This window comes from Pieris rapae, chromosome 3 (genome assembly GCF_905147795.1).
Source record: "Pieris rapae chromosome 3, ilPieRapa1.1, whole genome shotgun sequence".
Taxonomy (NCBI): Eukaryota; Metazoa; Arthropoda; class Insecta; order Lepidoptera; family Pieridae; genus Pieris; species Pieris rapae.
Window position 1 is genome coordinate 1,828,129 of NC_059511.1, and position 16,181 is coordinate 1,844,309.

A 16,181-nucleotide genomic window follows, 5' to 3' on the forward strand; every position below is an offset into this window, starting at 1 on the left:
AATATTACAGCTCTATAAAAACGTCTAGTACGCGAACAATGGTACATCATTCATACATCCTATTGTAAGGCCATATCCTTCAAACACTAGGGGTAGACAAACCCTATATGAAAGCACTTTGGACGAAAGACAGTTAACATAATCACACATAAATTTAAATAATACCCATATGTATGTATTATGTTAAGATTTTTTTTTTGCAAAATGTGCAGTTTTCTGTCGTACTAACAGCCCATGTCTATATTCTAAATCGCATCGACGGGTGATTTACACTACTTTGCAGAAAAAAAAGATCATAAAATTCAGTAATAAATCTAACGGCGACAGGCTGCTCCATAAATTGTATCTTCCATGTAACTTGTGCTAAAACCGAGCTAAACTATACAGAGAGCACAGAAAAAAGGAGAAAGTGATACTCGCCGTAATCCCATCTATGAGTATTAGAAGATCGGGAGAAAATGCTAGAAGGTATAACCTACCTCCTACATGAAGCTGTACGGAGGTTTTGATCTGATTTTCTATAGGTTTATATGTTGCAGCCAAGTAGCTTAATTAGCCGTACAACAGCCTAGCCTTTTAACTAAACGGCACTTTTTACTAAGGCCATTCGTATATATAAAGTCGTTATTTGACTGAAATAATAGAGATTAAACATATGACATAAAAATATTTCTTTTAAAATTAAATTGCTTGAGTCAAATTCATATTATTATTGTCACTACGCTTTCCATTTTACTTGTTGTTTTTCATGAAATCCATCAAAGTTGTGGTATGCTGACACCATATAGACAGTTTAAAGAGTTTCGTTTCGAGTTTGAGAGTGGCAGAAAGTGAAATTAAATATAAATTAACAGGCTAGGCAAGTAATGAAATGTCATCGATCCAAGTCATGTGCCTAGCTGTTTGATGAACTGGCTGAACATCTTTCAGGCCGCTAGTTAAACACCGCTTAGTTAAAGACTAGGGCTGTTAATTGATCGGCTAACTAAACTATTTGGCTGGGACATATTATATATGAGCGCGTAATTTATTGATACAAGTGCCGAAGCAATTCGTACTAACATTCACATCACATTAGTTAAACTTATAAAAATACATAAATATTAAGTTCACTACTATCACAGAAATACATTACTCAAAAGTTACAATGCGCCCTGATTTGTTGTAAGTAACTTAATATATTGTCTTTAATATACACAAAACAAACAAAAAAGTTCTGAACGCGCGCATAAATAATTAACAAGCTTTTTCATTACTGAAAATATTCAACATTTAAATCTAAAGACGCTATAATATTATATTGTTGATTCAAAACCTTCATTTTTACAGTTATTAAACCCACGAAAACTTTGTGTTGGAATATTTTTCGTGAATACCATCTGTAAAAATGTTCGAACAAGTTTTATATATTAAAATTATGTCCCGAGGAAACTCAATAAATAGGAATATTATCATCGTAGAGGCTCCACACATGCTCTGAAGCGTACATCTACTTTTATCATTCCTACTTCATTAGAAATATTACTTCCAAGCCTATCCACACCCTGAACCTCATACATCCATGAACCACAAGATGACCTATGATAATCAACTTTTACCTGTGATAATAACTAATTTTAAATTAAACACTTAAGTCGTCACTTAAATTGAAAGACAGCAATGACTTTAAAATAATCAAACAAGTATGAATTGTTTGATTGACTAACAAAAGCACTTAATTGTAAAACGGAATAACACGTTAGCCTCAAATTGTCCAGCAATCGTTTTAATGCAGACTGTTTTCTTAATACGTAAATTAATAGTAAGTTTTTTTTTTATTAAGCTTTGATTAATAAAAAATACAAGGTGGTCATCGACGGGCATGTAACGTGTTCACGGGTTTAATAATAATAATTTATTTAAAATTTGTTTCACAGTAACAACTTATATCTAATTGCGCTAGTTTTATAAACAAAATTAGTCAGGTTTATCTGACGCTGAACTAGGTGTGAACCTTTTCAGCATACAGCGCCTAACCCCTTAAATAAATTAGACAAAAACTCTAGCATCAAGTACATGACTTATTGGCGAAACTGTTATAACTTACAATCTATTTTACAAGTAATTATAATTGGTGTGAAGTGTTCAAGTGTTCTCCCTGTGAGTAAGGTGGGTTAATATCGGGTCTTTCTGCCGCGTACTATTACTATGAGGAACTCGCTGCCCACTAAAGTATTTCCGAACCAATTCGAAGGAAAGATACTTCAACAAAAGCGTATCAAGTTACATCAAACACCATTAAGATTGTCTATGGTGGTATGACTTATTTAGCTTTTTAGACGAATACAGTACTAATTTCGCTAAAAAATGCCATAATATGATGTATGATAATATGTGGTATAGATTAAACTGAATATACACAAAAAAAGAAATCACAAAAATCTAGAGTTTTATTATGTATAATAGTTAGAGAACTATCAAAAAACTTAAGCAAACATCGTAGGAACTAAAGCAGAAAGTAGAAACATACACAGTTCGAATACAATTTATATCATATATTTTTTTACTGTTAAAATTAATACTATGGTATCGTTTACGGGTTTAAAAGAGCCAAAGAAGCAATCACATTATGAGGGGTTGAAACCTATTGTATGATGCGATTGTATCTCCATACACACGAGTCAAACGAATGTTTTACTTACGAGCGAGAAGGCAGAAACAAGGTCTCGCAGTTAGCAGAACGCCAGTGTAATTATAATTAAAATTTGCTGACAATTGATGTTGCAATGTATTGTTTATTACAAATCAAGATGTGTCACTCAGTTAAACTATGCCTCCGGCGATAGAGAATGACTTATTGACAGCTCTCACAGTGCTATTAAACGATCAATTCGTTTAGTTTTTTATAGTACGGATATCATAACCAAATTTAAAAAGTCATACAAGACATATTTTAATTGTGTGTAACGTTTTATTCTGAAGTGTTTATTTAACAATAACTTTTTTCTTAATTTTTTTTCCAGCCAGTAGTATTATGACCGAAAGTAGGCTGTCTAGCTCGATAATAAGAGAGAGATTATAGTATTTTAACAGTCTAAGCGTCTTTGATTTAAACCATTAGGTAGATAAAAGTTGGGTAGACGTTATAAAATTTTAAAGCATGGTTATTTTTATATTTTTAGATTATGAATAATTTTAATCACGTAAATATTTCTGATATTTATAAATTGTTTGTAATTTTTTTTTAACATTTGGTGTTGACAGATGACACATGACATAAACATGATCTTAGCATAGATACGAAATATAGAATTTTATTTAAGCATACTGCTAAATGCTTGACAACGTATTTATCATAAAATGTTCTTCTTAAATTAAACTCGTCATACATATAACAAGTAGTACAAAGGATGTTACATACATTTTGGAATGTATGTTGTGTCGGTCTCACACCACTTTCGTTTTCAAAATACCAGTTCATCGGGATTATATCAATAACTTCTTTATTAGGCTTACAATCTGGTTCTAGTGCTGTGGTGAACAAGTGCTTTGCTACTGTGAAAGTTATCAAGCGTCGCCTACGCTTTGAATAATACAGTCTTCTAGAGCATTAGTATTAAACATATAAACGGGCAATGAAACCGTAACTAACCAATATACTTGTTATATTTTATTGGTAACTTTTGAAGCCTTCTGCATTTAAGCCCCATAATACTTTCGTTAAGAACCGTTTTTTTACATTTTTTTTATCAAGGCTCGTCCTTACTATTTCGAGAAGTGGAAAACAATTATATTTCTGCGTTCGATCGGAAATAGTCTTTTTTTCGGTCCTTCTAAAGAGTTACGTTTTCCGGGAATCATTCAAGGAGCCCTGTAGATACTTCCCAATGTGTAGTTAGTTTAAAAAATCATAGCAGCAATTAATTGTGTGTATTAATAATTATATTTTATAAAGAAGACTTTTTTGCCAGTACTTCTCCTCTTTTTAGTACTAGGAGTATCTTTAGAATGATTTTAATGACTGTGTGTTAACAAATCATATTTTGTATTGCGGCCAAAACGAAACATGCATTTTACTTAAAGCTAACTTTTAAGAAAAGTCAAAGTCAAGCGCAAATATTTAGATATTCGCCAATAAATGAATGCATTTTCTCCACTTAGGTTTAATCCGTATTATTACTGATTGCGTGCGTTCGCGCACCAATTTTATGTGCAATTTCTAAGTTGTCACATGCTATCATAGAGGCAAGGAGGTATAATCTTGGGAAACTCAATTGGTACTTAAAGATTTGCTGAGTAATAACGGTTTGTAACGATATTTTTATCCTGTATATAACCTTTATTATGTAACATATTAAAATAGGTTACCTACTTGACTTGACTAAAACAATTGCTCGTTGCTAATAGGACTGGGCCTATGAATATTTTTTTTATTTATGAAGCTTGGCTTCGGTAAGAGGAATGTAATACTGACATTGGTCTATTACGTCTCCTTTTTCATGATCTTAACTGCCTGATTTAAACTTCTTATTTAGTACAACTAAATTTAAGATGATCCAAGAGAAAACTATTATTGTTAAAAGTTTTACAAAGAACGTCAAAGAATTAATATCAAAGTTCATTCCCCTAATAAGTATGATATAACGTGATTATATACATAATATTACATTAAAGGACATAATAATTTTCTATAAACAAGAAAATATCATTAATCAATAAACCGGCTTCAGAATGAGAATCCAATCTTAATCAAAAAGCCAGCAAAAACCCTATTTGTGCATAAATAGCAAACTAAGCTAAGTAACTAGCTGATTTATCATCTATCAAATGATCATCAAGAGAACCGTTACATAGATTTCATTATCTGTGGTGCAAAAAATGACCTTTCAACCGCATTCTACTCTGTAGAGACATTTGACAAGACAACTATCGAAATACAATTAGGATATCGGATTAAAAATAATTTAAATTATTCTCTTAGCAGACAATTTACTTTTATTGTGTTTCAGAGTTTTCAAATTTGAGCGCGAACCAACTTCTACTATCTGTTAGCTGTCAGCTGTCAAATTGGATTTAGACAGTGGTTTTTTTCCTTTTGGCTCACAAACAGAGTTAGAGTCACTCATTAACAGATTACTTATGCCTTTCCTAAGTTAATGAGGCTGTATCAGTAAGAAGTTATTAATTACTTTTCTTACAAGGGTACGTCATTTAGAATAGTGTTTTCCCTAAAGATTAATGTTTTAAAGTAAACTTCCGTAGTTCAAAACTTCAAAAGAAATTGAGTGACACACACAGATATTTATAATAGCGATGTTATAAATTCCGAACAACGCTTTGATCCGTTGCAATCACGTTAGCTATTTCCTCATAACAGACTATCATTGCTATTACAGACTATCATCTAGAGAAAAAACTACGCGTGGCACATGCCGCGTGCTTCAAATCGCGTGCGATCTTCGAAAATATCTTTTATTTTCTCTAACTTTAGGTTTGTTTTTCTGTGACAAACGTGTGTCGCGTGTAATGGCTATGCAGTTTGGTACGGTGATAACATAATAGTGATCATTCAAGTATGTTACTTATGTTGGTCATTTGATGCTAGATTATATTTCTTCCTGATTTCGTAAAGTATTTCAGGAACGGGTGACTTTAACGGTTTTATATTAATAGCCTAGTTGTATGAGCAATGTTGGCCTAGTGGCTTGAGATCGTAGGTTCGATTCTCGGTTGTGCACTAATGGACTCTTTCTCAGAACGCAACATCCCCTGGACCGGTCAAGGAGAACATCGTTAGGCTAAGACCCAATTCGACGGCGTGTGTCAGGCACATCAGGCTGATTTTTTTGAGGCACCTATTTGCCTAATGATCATGAAACATATTCAAAAATCTGAGGCTCAACGCTGGCAACGCTGTATTGCGAAACGGTCGATTGCTATCCAACCTATATCTATAAATAGCTGTGCACTTGTGAATACTTTATATAAATTATATGTTTAAACTTATATAAATGATTATACAAGCACTGATAGGAGATAAATCGTCTCAATATGGCTTTAAGCCTCGAAAAGATTCTTAATCTTTTAAGCTTTAAATAAAGTAAAGTAAATAAGCCTCTTAGTACACATAATGATAAATATTTAGCACTGTTTAGTGTTTAGCCTATTTGAGAATAAACTAGACAAATATTTAAATCAAGTAAAGCTAATACAAGAGTACTTTTTTATTTTACTCCGGCCATCTTTCAGAGTAAGTTCGTTTCCTTCCAATTTTATATTTTTACTAGCTGACCCGGCAAACGTTGTTTTGCCATGTTTTTGTGCCAAAAAATTAAAGTTAATAATTAACAAAAAAAAACATAATGGATGATTGTAGAGGGGTGAAAATTTAGGGTTGCATGTATTTTTGTATGGTGTATCTAAAAAAATAAAAACGAAAAATTTTGTCTAAAAAATAAATAAAAAAATTTAGAGGTGGGCCATCCATCCCACACATACACAGACACACACATACAGAAACACACACATACCCAAACACACACATACACAAACACACACATACACAAACACACACGCATACACCATGTGGTTTCCTTATAATTAATATAATTGTCTATTCTTTACATATAATCATTTTGTTGATCCGAAGTGGTGGAGGCCTGATGACCTGTAACACAGGTGCACAACCTTTAACAGGCATCAGTCTCACTTAAGCAATAGCAGTGCTCCAAAGAAGAATGACAATTATTGTATATGTTTTTGTGAGAAATAAAAATAAATACTTTAATACTTTATCCTTAACATTTAGGGGGATGAAAAATAGATGTTGTTCGATTCTCAGACCTACCCAATACGCACACAAAATTTCATGAGAATCGGTCGAGCCGTTTCGGAGGAGTTTGGTTACTAACCCCGTGACACCAGAATTTTATATATAAGATTTGTATATAAGCAAACTTCTAGAAAATTCAGATATCAGATCACATAATAATACTTTGTTTAAATTCACCTACTATCGAATTTGTTAAACTCTAAGGGATGTTTATTCTGATGTACGAGCAAATAATTCGAATGAGAGGTGCCTAAACTGCTAGGTTGGTTGCAGACGGAATTTGGGAATGAAGGGACGATTATGTTAACGTTCTGTATGAGATTAATTCTAATTAGCACTTGCTAACACTTCGTTGGCGGAGCTAAGACCCAAAAATTTACCGTATCGTATATATAATCTGCCTGCCAATTTAAATCACCGACTTTAACTGACTATTCGAATTTGAACTATTTTATACAATTCTCTATGTTTTAAACCAGTGGAGCCTAAATCGTAATTCCTATTAATATTCTTATCACTTATTAGAACAGATTTTTTGGTATGTGCATAGTTAAGCGGCTGGGAAAACTCAATGTATACAATCATGATGCTATTTAGAACGTTTTAAAATATAGTTTTATTCGAATGAACCACGATGTTACAGATATCGAATCAATAGTTCGTGAATAAAATAATAAAACAATTTTATTGTTCATAATATATTTTTAAGTTTATTTCTGTGCCTTTCGATCTACATTTGGGACACGTTGGACTCTTCAAGCATTATTTTTACTCTAATTAAAACATTGACAGCAGTGTTAGTCTTGAGCGTGGACTCTCACCCCTGAGGTCTTAAGTTCGATACCCTACCCATTGCCTATTAAATTGAATAATGATCATCATAGCAGATTTTTTTAACTGAAACATTGAGAACTGATGAACATCTTAGCTAAATGAGAGTCCTATACCATGACTTCATCTTAAGTAAAATTAATTACAGCTCCCTACTAGGAAAAATGCACTTTCATGTTCGTACCATACCTGTAATTACGCTTTCTTTCATTTTTCACACATCAACACCAACTATGCAAAAATCTTGGTTTTGTATCGACCACTGTTTTGGCTCTGACTTGTTTAAACTTTCGGAATATGCTAAATAGGGATATTAAGAATATCCATAGTGCTAAATCACCTGCATCATTAGCACATTCCACATCACTCGGCACGGCCGAATTAGGTACTACATATTTTTTTCTCACAACAAAGTTCACAAGAAGAGAGTGCGACTTTTCATGAATTACAATCTAGCCTATACAATAATGATGGCTAATAAGTAATATTTTTATTGCCAGTTCTTCTTTTCCGTTCTACGCCCTTGATTTTAGAACTGGCAGTAAATGTAAAATTAGAAGCAATTAATGTATATTTCTTTTCTTTTTTCTGACGTTCACAAGTGTACATTATGTTACCTATATGAATAATATACTATTATTATTATTATTATGTATGTATATCGGAATGAGCATAATGTATCAAGACTATCTTCGCCACTATCATCTGTCAAATTCAAACCATTTGTAAGATGTAATGGCGGAACTGGACAGCAACAGAGTTTGAATCAAAATATACCATCTGGAAATTGATATATTAAGATAAATGATATTGAATGTTGAAAATGAAAATGAATTTCTGTTAAATGTTTTATGCGTTTTCTCATATCATTTTGCAAGTAACACGTTTTACTGTTATGGTATGTCAAAATCTGAAACGGGAGTCAGTCTTAGTCGTGTCTCGACTCTTAAGGTAATCAAAATTGAGATTGAGCGGTAAGTATTAAAAAAATAACTATTGTAATTACACAATTTAACCAATTTAAGAGAAAATTTGTGTATAGTTTTTTCATAATAAGGGCAAAATGCTCGCCTATTGTTCAATAATGAATTCGCCCATACTTACATGACCAGGACGCTTGCAAATACGTTGCCTTTGAGAAATTGGTACGTTCTTAAGAATTACTTAAGAACGTACTAATTCCTACAAATACAATACTATATCTTCGTTTTGTTAGCAATCTAAGTATGTATTAAAATTATAAACATCAAAATAAGAAATTCAATCATATTTTTGGGTAACGTTTACAATTATGTATTATGTGTTCTACAAAAATAACATAATTAACATCACTAAACATTTATAAACGTGAATATGTATAGTGTGAAAATAGTTTGAGCCTAGAAATCACATACTAAAAATATCACGCTGACAATATATTATTTTTAATTAAACTCACCTACTTCATGACATCACAGCTCTTAGAAACCTCGAAGTAACTGGAAGAAAAAAGTTATTGTTAGAAACTTGCAGTTTATATTTTTTAGTACGCGGCTTCGTTCTTTATCTTTAACATCTACCATGCTTAATAACTGTATAATTCAGCTGTCAATTTAAATGTTTAGTTAAACTTTTAAACAAACAGTATGTCCGCAATATACTCACTTAAATATATATATTTAATTTTTCGTCATAAGCGTACTGCGTAATGTATGTATTCTTATAAATAACTATCTAGGAATAGGAATAGTAGATTTTATAAGGAATCGTGAGGTGAGATCTCCGCTCTTATCGATCATTGTGAGGAAATTCTTATATCAAAAATTTACCATGTGTATCAGGCAAAGAAGGTTGACTTGACTTGGCTGTTAATATTTCCATGTTCCTGCCTACCAGATCCAAAATCATGCTTTGTTTCACGTTCCTATCTCTAGACAGTTAATTAAAGATTGAAATTCAAACAAGTCGCTAACTTTTTGATTTAAATAAAGCAGCGTCGAAAACCTTTAACTATCTATCTAACCGAAAGCTAGCGTGTTGATAAATAATGTAAAACAAGATGGCGGTCACGACAACAGCTGATTACTTTTAGAGTTTTTGTTTCAAATTGTGGTCTTTGGTGAAATTGTAAATATGTTGTCGACTCCGCCATGATTATTTCGGTGTGATCGTAAAGAGGTGAGAGAAAGGTTAGGTTAGATTAGTCTTGTTGCCTAGGAATGTTTAGGAAACTCGATGTTTCATTCATTCACTTGTCTGTCGGAACTTTAGCGACTTGATTGAATATCGCTATATAATAAACTGTCTAGGGATTTAATTAACTCATTGATTTAACTACTTTCCTGCGGCATCTATATGTCATAATAACTCTTTGGCTTCCCATTAATGTAAATTTATGAAAGGTTACTAAACAAATAATGTATGCGCGTAGTTCATTCACTTAAGGTGTAACTATTGCGAGGGTGATCAAAGGTTCATGAAGTATGGTAATTTGTTGGCCTTTATCTCGTACTGAATAAAGGCGATATTATGAGTGCGATATGGTATGATGGTCTGCACTGAAGCGTGGAACATGCTTGCGTTACATGGCTTTCTTCTTAGTTTTTTGAGGCGGAAATGATTTAATTGAATCAACTGTTTATGATCCATTCGTATGTAGCTAATATTATAATATTTGTTTTAGTATTACAATAACAATTTAAACAGGATCTGTTTGTTTGTTTATTTTGAACAGGCTTCAAATCTATCAAAGTGAATTGAAAAATTATTTCACCTATTAAATACTGCATTATCCCTTATAAATATAGGCTATAGAATATTTTCAAAAAAGTTAGGATCGATACTGTGTGAAAGGTGTGAAAAATACCTATAAAGCGTACGTAGCGATAACTGTCAATAGATCAAATTAATGCACTACAGTTTTATAAGACATTTCTATAAATGGTGATAACATCTATCTATGTAAAATAAATATCTAGCCCTGCGAAGTTGAAACTGAACGCTAGTTTGAAATAAACGAATGTTTCAGTCATAGAAGACATCTGATCAATCTGTAATCAATGGAACAGAGGCAGAAATGTTTATAGCCATGTATTGTCATGTCATAAAGAGTCTTCATAATATCATAAATGCCAGTTCCTCTTTTATGACATTTTGTTAATATGCTTATTTGACAGATTTGTCTGTCAAATGGTGATAACATTTCGAGATGGAATAATTAGCTTGCGCTTGAACTTGAACCTTAATTTAGTATGACTAGGTGGTTTAATAAACTACCAAGTCCCATTCCCACAGTCCGGACAACCGCAGACGGTCTCACTAGAGGGCGCCATGCCACGCTAATTTGCTATAATAAGCATGCGAACCGCGTAATAACGATTTATGTACGTAAATACGTCTGTCACTTGTCGTTCACGAAAATATATTAGATTTTAAGATAAGAGGTCACTTTTAAAATAGGACAATACAGTGGAATAAAAAGCGTATGGGGAATTAACCAAAACCTAAGACCACTCGTTGTAATGTTTGGGTATAGTTTGACGAAAATATATTATAGTATTGTCTTTTATTAATTAATTATTAGATTTTAGGATAGAATAATATATTAGATTTTAAGATAACAGGTTATTTATAAAATATCAAATGAAATCAAAAATCATTTATTCATGTTGGTAGCATAATGTATACGTATGAACGTCAAAATAAAGAAATTTAATGTATTTAAATGCTTCTCATTTTACATTTACTGCCAGTTCTCAAGTAAAGGGTGTAGAACGAATTGTATGCTCTTTTTATTTTGTATATATTTTTTTGTAACACTTATGTTTTCTTTAGATGTAATACTTTGTATTATGTAGTAAACTGTAATAAATAAATAAAGTCAAATGATTTATGTATTTCAACTAGGACTATTGAAAATACACTTTTAGGAATCAAAATGCCAAGTTAAAAAAAAGATTGCCCCTTCAAAATAGTAGTTTCATATGGAGAAAAATGGGCAAGAAACTCCATAATCCGACTCGAACCTTCATATTCTGAAGGTAGAGCCAAAAATTGGATCTACTCCTAATTATTCTTCTTTTGAACTTCGGCAAATGATTACGAATAAACGGTAAGGGGGAATAATGTGTAAATGTCACACATTCTTCCCTCTTACATTCTTCCCTCACACAGCAATAATCATAAACCAATTGCTTGTCTATTCTTGGTCAATTAATTTGTACATTGGTATTTGGCAACATTTGCAAGTTTCATAGTCCCGTCGAGATAGAACTCGTAATTCTACCCATATCACTTCGACGTCCGTCATTTCACACCTGTGTGTTTTTAAGACAACGTCAGGCACCACTGCTATGCGGACATACTGTCCAGAGAAGTATTTCCGGACCAATTCGATGTAGGGCCCTTCAAGAAAAATACAAATTTTTAAAAGGCTGGCAACGCACTCACGAGCCCTCTGGCATTGGGCGAAGGTATCATTTAACATGAGGTGAGTTCAGCAGTAAAAAGCAGTAAGTTTAGTACCTCGGAAAAATAAACTCCATATTCTAAACTAAAGTCGCAGACATTGGCTTTCAAAATTTAAATAGTCTTTGGAACGTTTATTTGTGAGGTGAAAGTGTGAATGCACAAACAAATACTTAGAATTAATTATGCAAACTGTGTGTAGACAGTTTGCCGCCATTGCGACGTGGTTGCACATTAGTGTTGCCAGTTTAACAAACATTTTGCCAGGACTTATTTTAATGTGTCAAAGTCAACTGTCAACTTTTGAAACACCACATTGTGAATTCTTAAAATGGTTTATATTGTGTTGTTAAGCTCTCGCGAGGTAGTTAACTTAGTTTTTATGGAATAGTTAAGATTTAACTGTAATTTTTTTGTTTTATTCGTGAGCAAAAAATGCACGTAAACTAAATTATTGTGTTAAATTTGTTTATACAGTTAGGAATGTTGACTCTTGTAGAGTTGCAATATAGCAGATGATTTTAATTTAAATCGGCTTTTGTTTATCAACATTTTAATTCAAACTTTGTCAAGAACAGGAATATAAATAAACATGAAATACTTCATAAGTAGCTAAATTTGAATACACAAAATAATTATTGCCGTAAATAAATTTGCCTGCCGTAGATAGTTAGTGATATGTAAACATTTTTCGAGATTAAAACTTTTTTCACTTTAAGCGTTTTTTGTATCTATTGAGCATACGTCACTTTACTTAATTACAACTTAGATTATCTTTCTAAATACAGAGTTATGTATTTCTCGTTTATTTTTACTTTTTCGTAAGTGTTATGTCATCAGTCTATTCCATGGAGTTCTCCACATGAGGGGATTCCACCTCGGCTTGATCCACTGTTAAATATATAAATATCATGAGAACAATTCTGGAGTAGTTGTGGCCCGGGCCAAGACCCAAGTTTAAACCAATAAAGTCCCTTTTGAGGAAAGGGGATATTTGACACTCACCTGCTGTCATATTGGCCACAGATCCGTCGGATCACGGCCCTAATAGGCTACTATGTTTGGTCCTATGTTTGCGATGGCTGTTTTTGGGTTTCACGTTTGCCTGAACATAAAGTCTAGTAAAAAAAACAATGTCCAAGCCAAAAACGTCCCGTTTAATAATAAAGCGATTCGATTAACTAAGGAATCATAAGAGCATAACGAATCGTATAAAATGGCTAGTTACAGGATCGCATGTTACAGCCACCAGCCACCGTTATCCGACTGACCGTTACTGAATATGTAGTAACGAAGTATGTCTGTGCATCCAACATTTTTGACTTATCAAAAACTTCTTACATTTTGTTGGGACAGTTTCTCTCTGCTATTTATTTATATAACTGTTAAGTGATATCGCCTATAAACAGTTCTAACTATACTGTCAAGCCAGATGGTTCGCGTTGTTTCTTTCCTTTCAGAATAGGTACGCTTTTTTTACAACATTTGCAGAGTTGTCGCCCCCTTTGCGTCCACTACAAAATACTGAATACTTGCAGCTATTTTGAAACTGTTTTCAACTGTGCTAGTAAATAATTTATAATTCTATCCAGTGCTATGCATTTCACTTGAGCTTTCGCTTTTTGAATTAATCGAAGAGGTGGGCTGAAGGTTGACACATAGATGGCGCTGCTAGCATTAAACTAATATGACGTGAATAAATTTGACAACTGTTGTACTGTGAAATACAGTTTTATGACTGAAGGAACTTTTGTTTGTTTAAAAAGTTTCGTATGTTAATAAATCTAATCTTGTTGAAGTGATATATACGAATAGTACGTCCGGACGGACGGTTACAATAGAGGTTTTATATTACCAATTATCGCATATCATTTTCTATTGAATAATACAGGCCAGGCATTAAAATTACATAAATTGAACCAGATTTTTCATAATTTCAATGAGATAAATATTAAACAACGCTTTGTAGACGAAGTTGCGTGCGTAAGCTCGTCATAACATATGGATCCAAATATAACGGCGCGCGCGTTTAATTTTTATGGTAATTTAAATATCACGGGTGTTGCGCAAACTTGGTCTAAATTGAGGTAGATTCACTTTTCTAAATCGGTAGAGTTCATTGACTGTGAAAAGCGGGGTAATTATTTGATGAGACATTTCTGTCATATATTTTGAAGGCAATAGAACTATATTAACAGTAGTTGGTTTGTGATCGTTTCAGCCTGTTGACGTCATCCCCTGTTGGATAAACCCTTCTCCCTCTCCAGAACGACCGGTTCCCCACGTTTTACATCCAACACCTTCCCTCCGTAGGTCATCTGTGCACCCAGTGGGAGGCATATATTTACTTGAAACTGTGCAAGTTAGATGTCTACATACAAAGAGCTATACTATAACATCTTTGCTTTAAAATTTTGACGTTTTTGCTTAAACAAAACTTACGCGTGTTAAAAAACTATTTGAAAGAGCAGAAACGTCGCCTGTATAATACTGAAATGTCATATTACATGCAATACTTAATGGCATGCTAACAAACCTTTAAATGTGTTTTTTTAACTAATTATGAAAATACTATACAATTTTGTATCTTAATTTATTTTTCTGTCCCCGACAATTTCCCCAATATCGAGGAACTATTCTTCTCTCTATCATTACTTCTTTATAATGAGCGAGACCTCATTAACTGAGTGTTTTGACTTTTGAAAATACCAATGTGTTTAAAATCATCCATTTACTAAAGGGACTGGCTCCTCAGATTATCGTAAAGAGTTTTTTTATCCACTTTTAATTTATTTCGACTTTATAATCTTTTAATCCGTTCTATACTTGAAGAATTTGTGCGTCACATCGTCGCTTAGTGAATTTTCGCAATACGCGTAGCAGCCAATAGAGGTGTCGCTACTACCGTTACTGGTGACGGCAACGCCTTAGGGCGTCACCCTCACAGTTAAACAAGTAATGAGATCAAATTGTTTATCTAAGATTTTTTTATCGATAATTATATATGCGGAATTAAATTGCCATTCCAATGAGCAGTATTTAATGCTTAATATGAGGACGTCAAAAGCCCTCAGAGAGGCTGTGTGACTCGTGTTTAACTTTAACTCTGCTTGTTAGGTTCCAGCCCCAACTGCTTGACTTTTTTATGAAAATAACACTGGCTGATACGTGTGAGGCACAGTTTATCTATAATATTATAAAGAGATTTGTATGTACTTGTAATGAATTGACTCAAAAAGTACTGGACCGATTTGGAAAATTATTTTACCATTTGAATGTTTTATATAATTGCAAGAAAATAAGGATCCCTACTAAAACTACAATATGTTACCCAAGATGTAAAAAATGCCTCATCTTTCATCGCATGCGCTGCCAAAGATCAATCTAGAACTGTTTCGGAAACACACCAATTGTATGGCAATTAATTTTATAATAAAGGCAGTTTACAATAAATAACCGAAAGAATTAAAAGATCATCCGATTAGTCTATTACTTTTGGAAAAAATGTGAGACATTGTAATTGATATAAAAATAAAGTATGATATGTACGATACTGATAATATCAGAATTGACTTTGACTAATAATAATATAATGTAAAATGTAAATTAAGATAAATTTGCGCGCCATTGTGTGTGGCACAATATGAGAACCATTCACGATACCTTAACATTTTTGTACCATATTCTTCCAATAAATAATTTATTATTATTATTATTATGATAAAACTATTAAGATAAAACTATGAAGATTTAGACATTTTTCCCCACAATATTAAAGAACATAGCTACAATTTAAAAAAAACTAAACTCTAGGTAGAAATATCACGAAACAGATACAGGTAAAAACCAAGGCTTATATCGCTGTGGTGTAGTTGAATTTGTAAATAAAAGTAACGAGTTCCCAATACATGGTTGATTGCACGAACAATGCACAATCATGTACATAATATTGTACTTATCAGCACTTATATCGAGGGCTCTTGTTTTTATTACTGTGGGAACAGACCGGAACAATCTTCGGAAGTGTTCGCGTTGCTCTGAAAAAGTGCATTAGTTTTCTCATCTAAGGGAAAATAATAAACTTCATTCGATA

General features: G+C 32.8%; 1 protein-coding gene across 1 annotated transcript in view; it reads right to left on the reverse strand.

The window, feature by feature from the left end:
• Nucleotides 1–16,181, reverse strand: part of LOC111000661 — a 53,127-nt gene that overhangs the window by 33,171 nt on the left and 3,775 nt on the right. Inside the window, exon 2 of the mRNA XM_045634705.1 lies at nt 9,081–9,120. The gene's annotated coding sequence lies outside the window, so the exon portion shown is untranslated. The remainder of the gene's footprint in view (nt 1–9,080; nt 9,121–16,181) is intronic.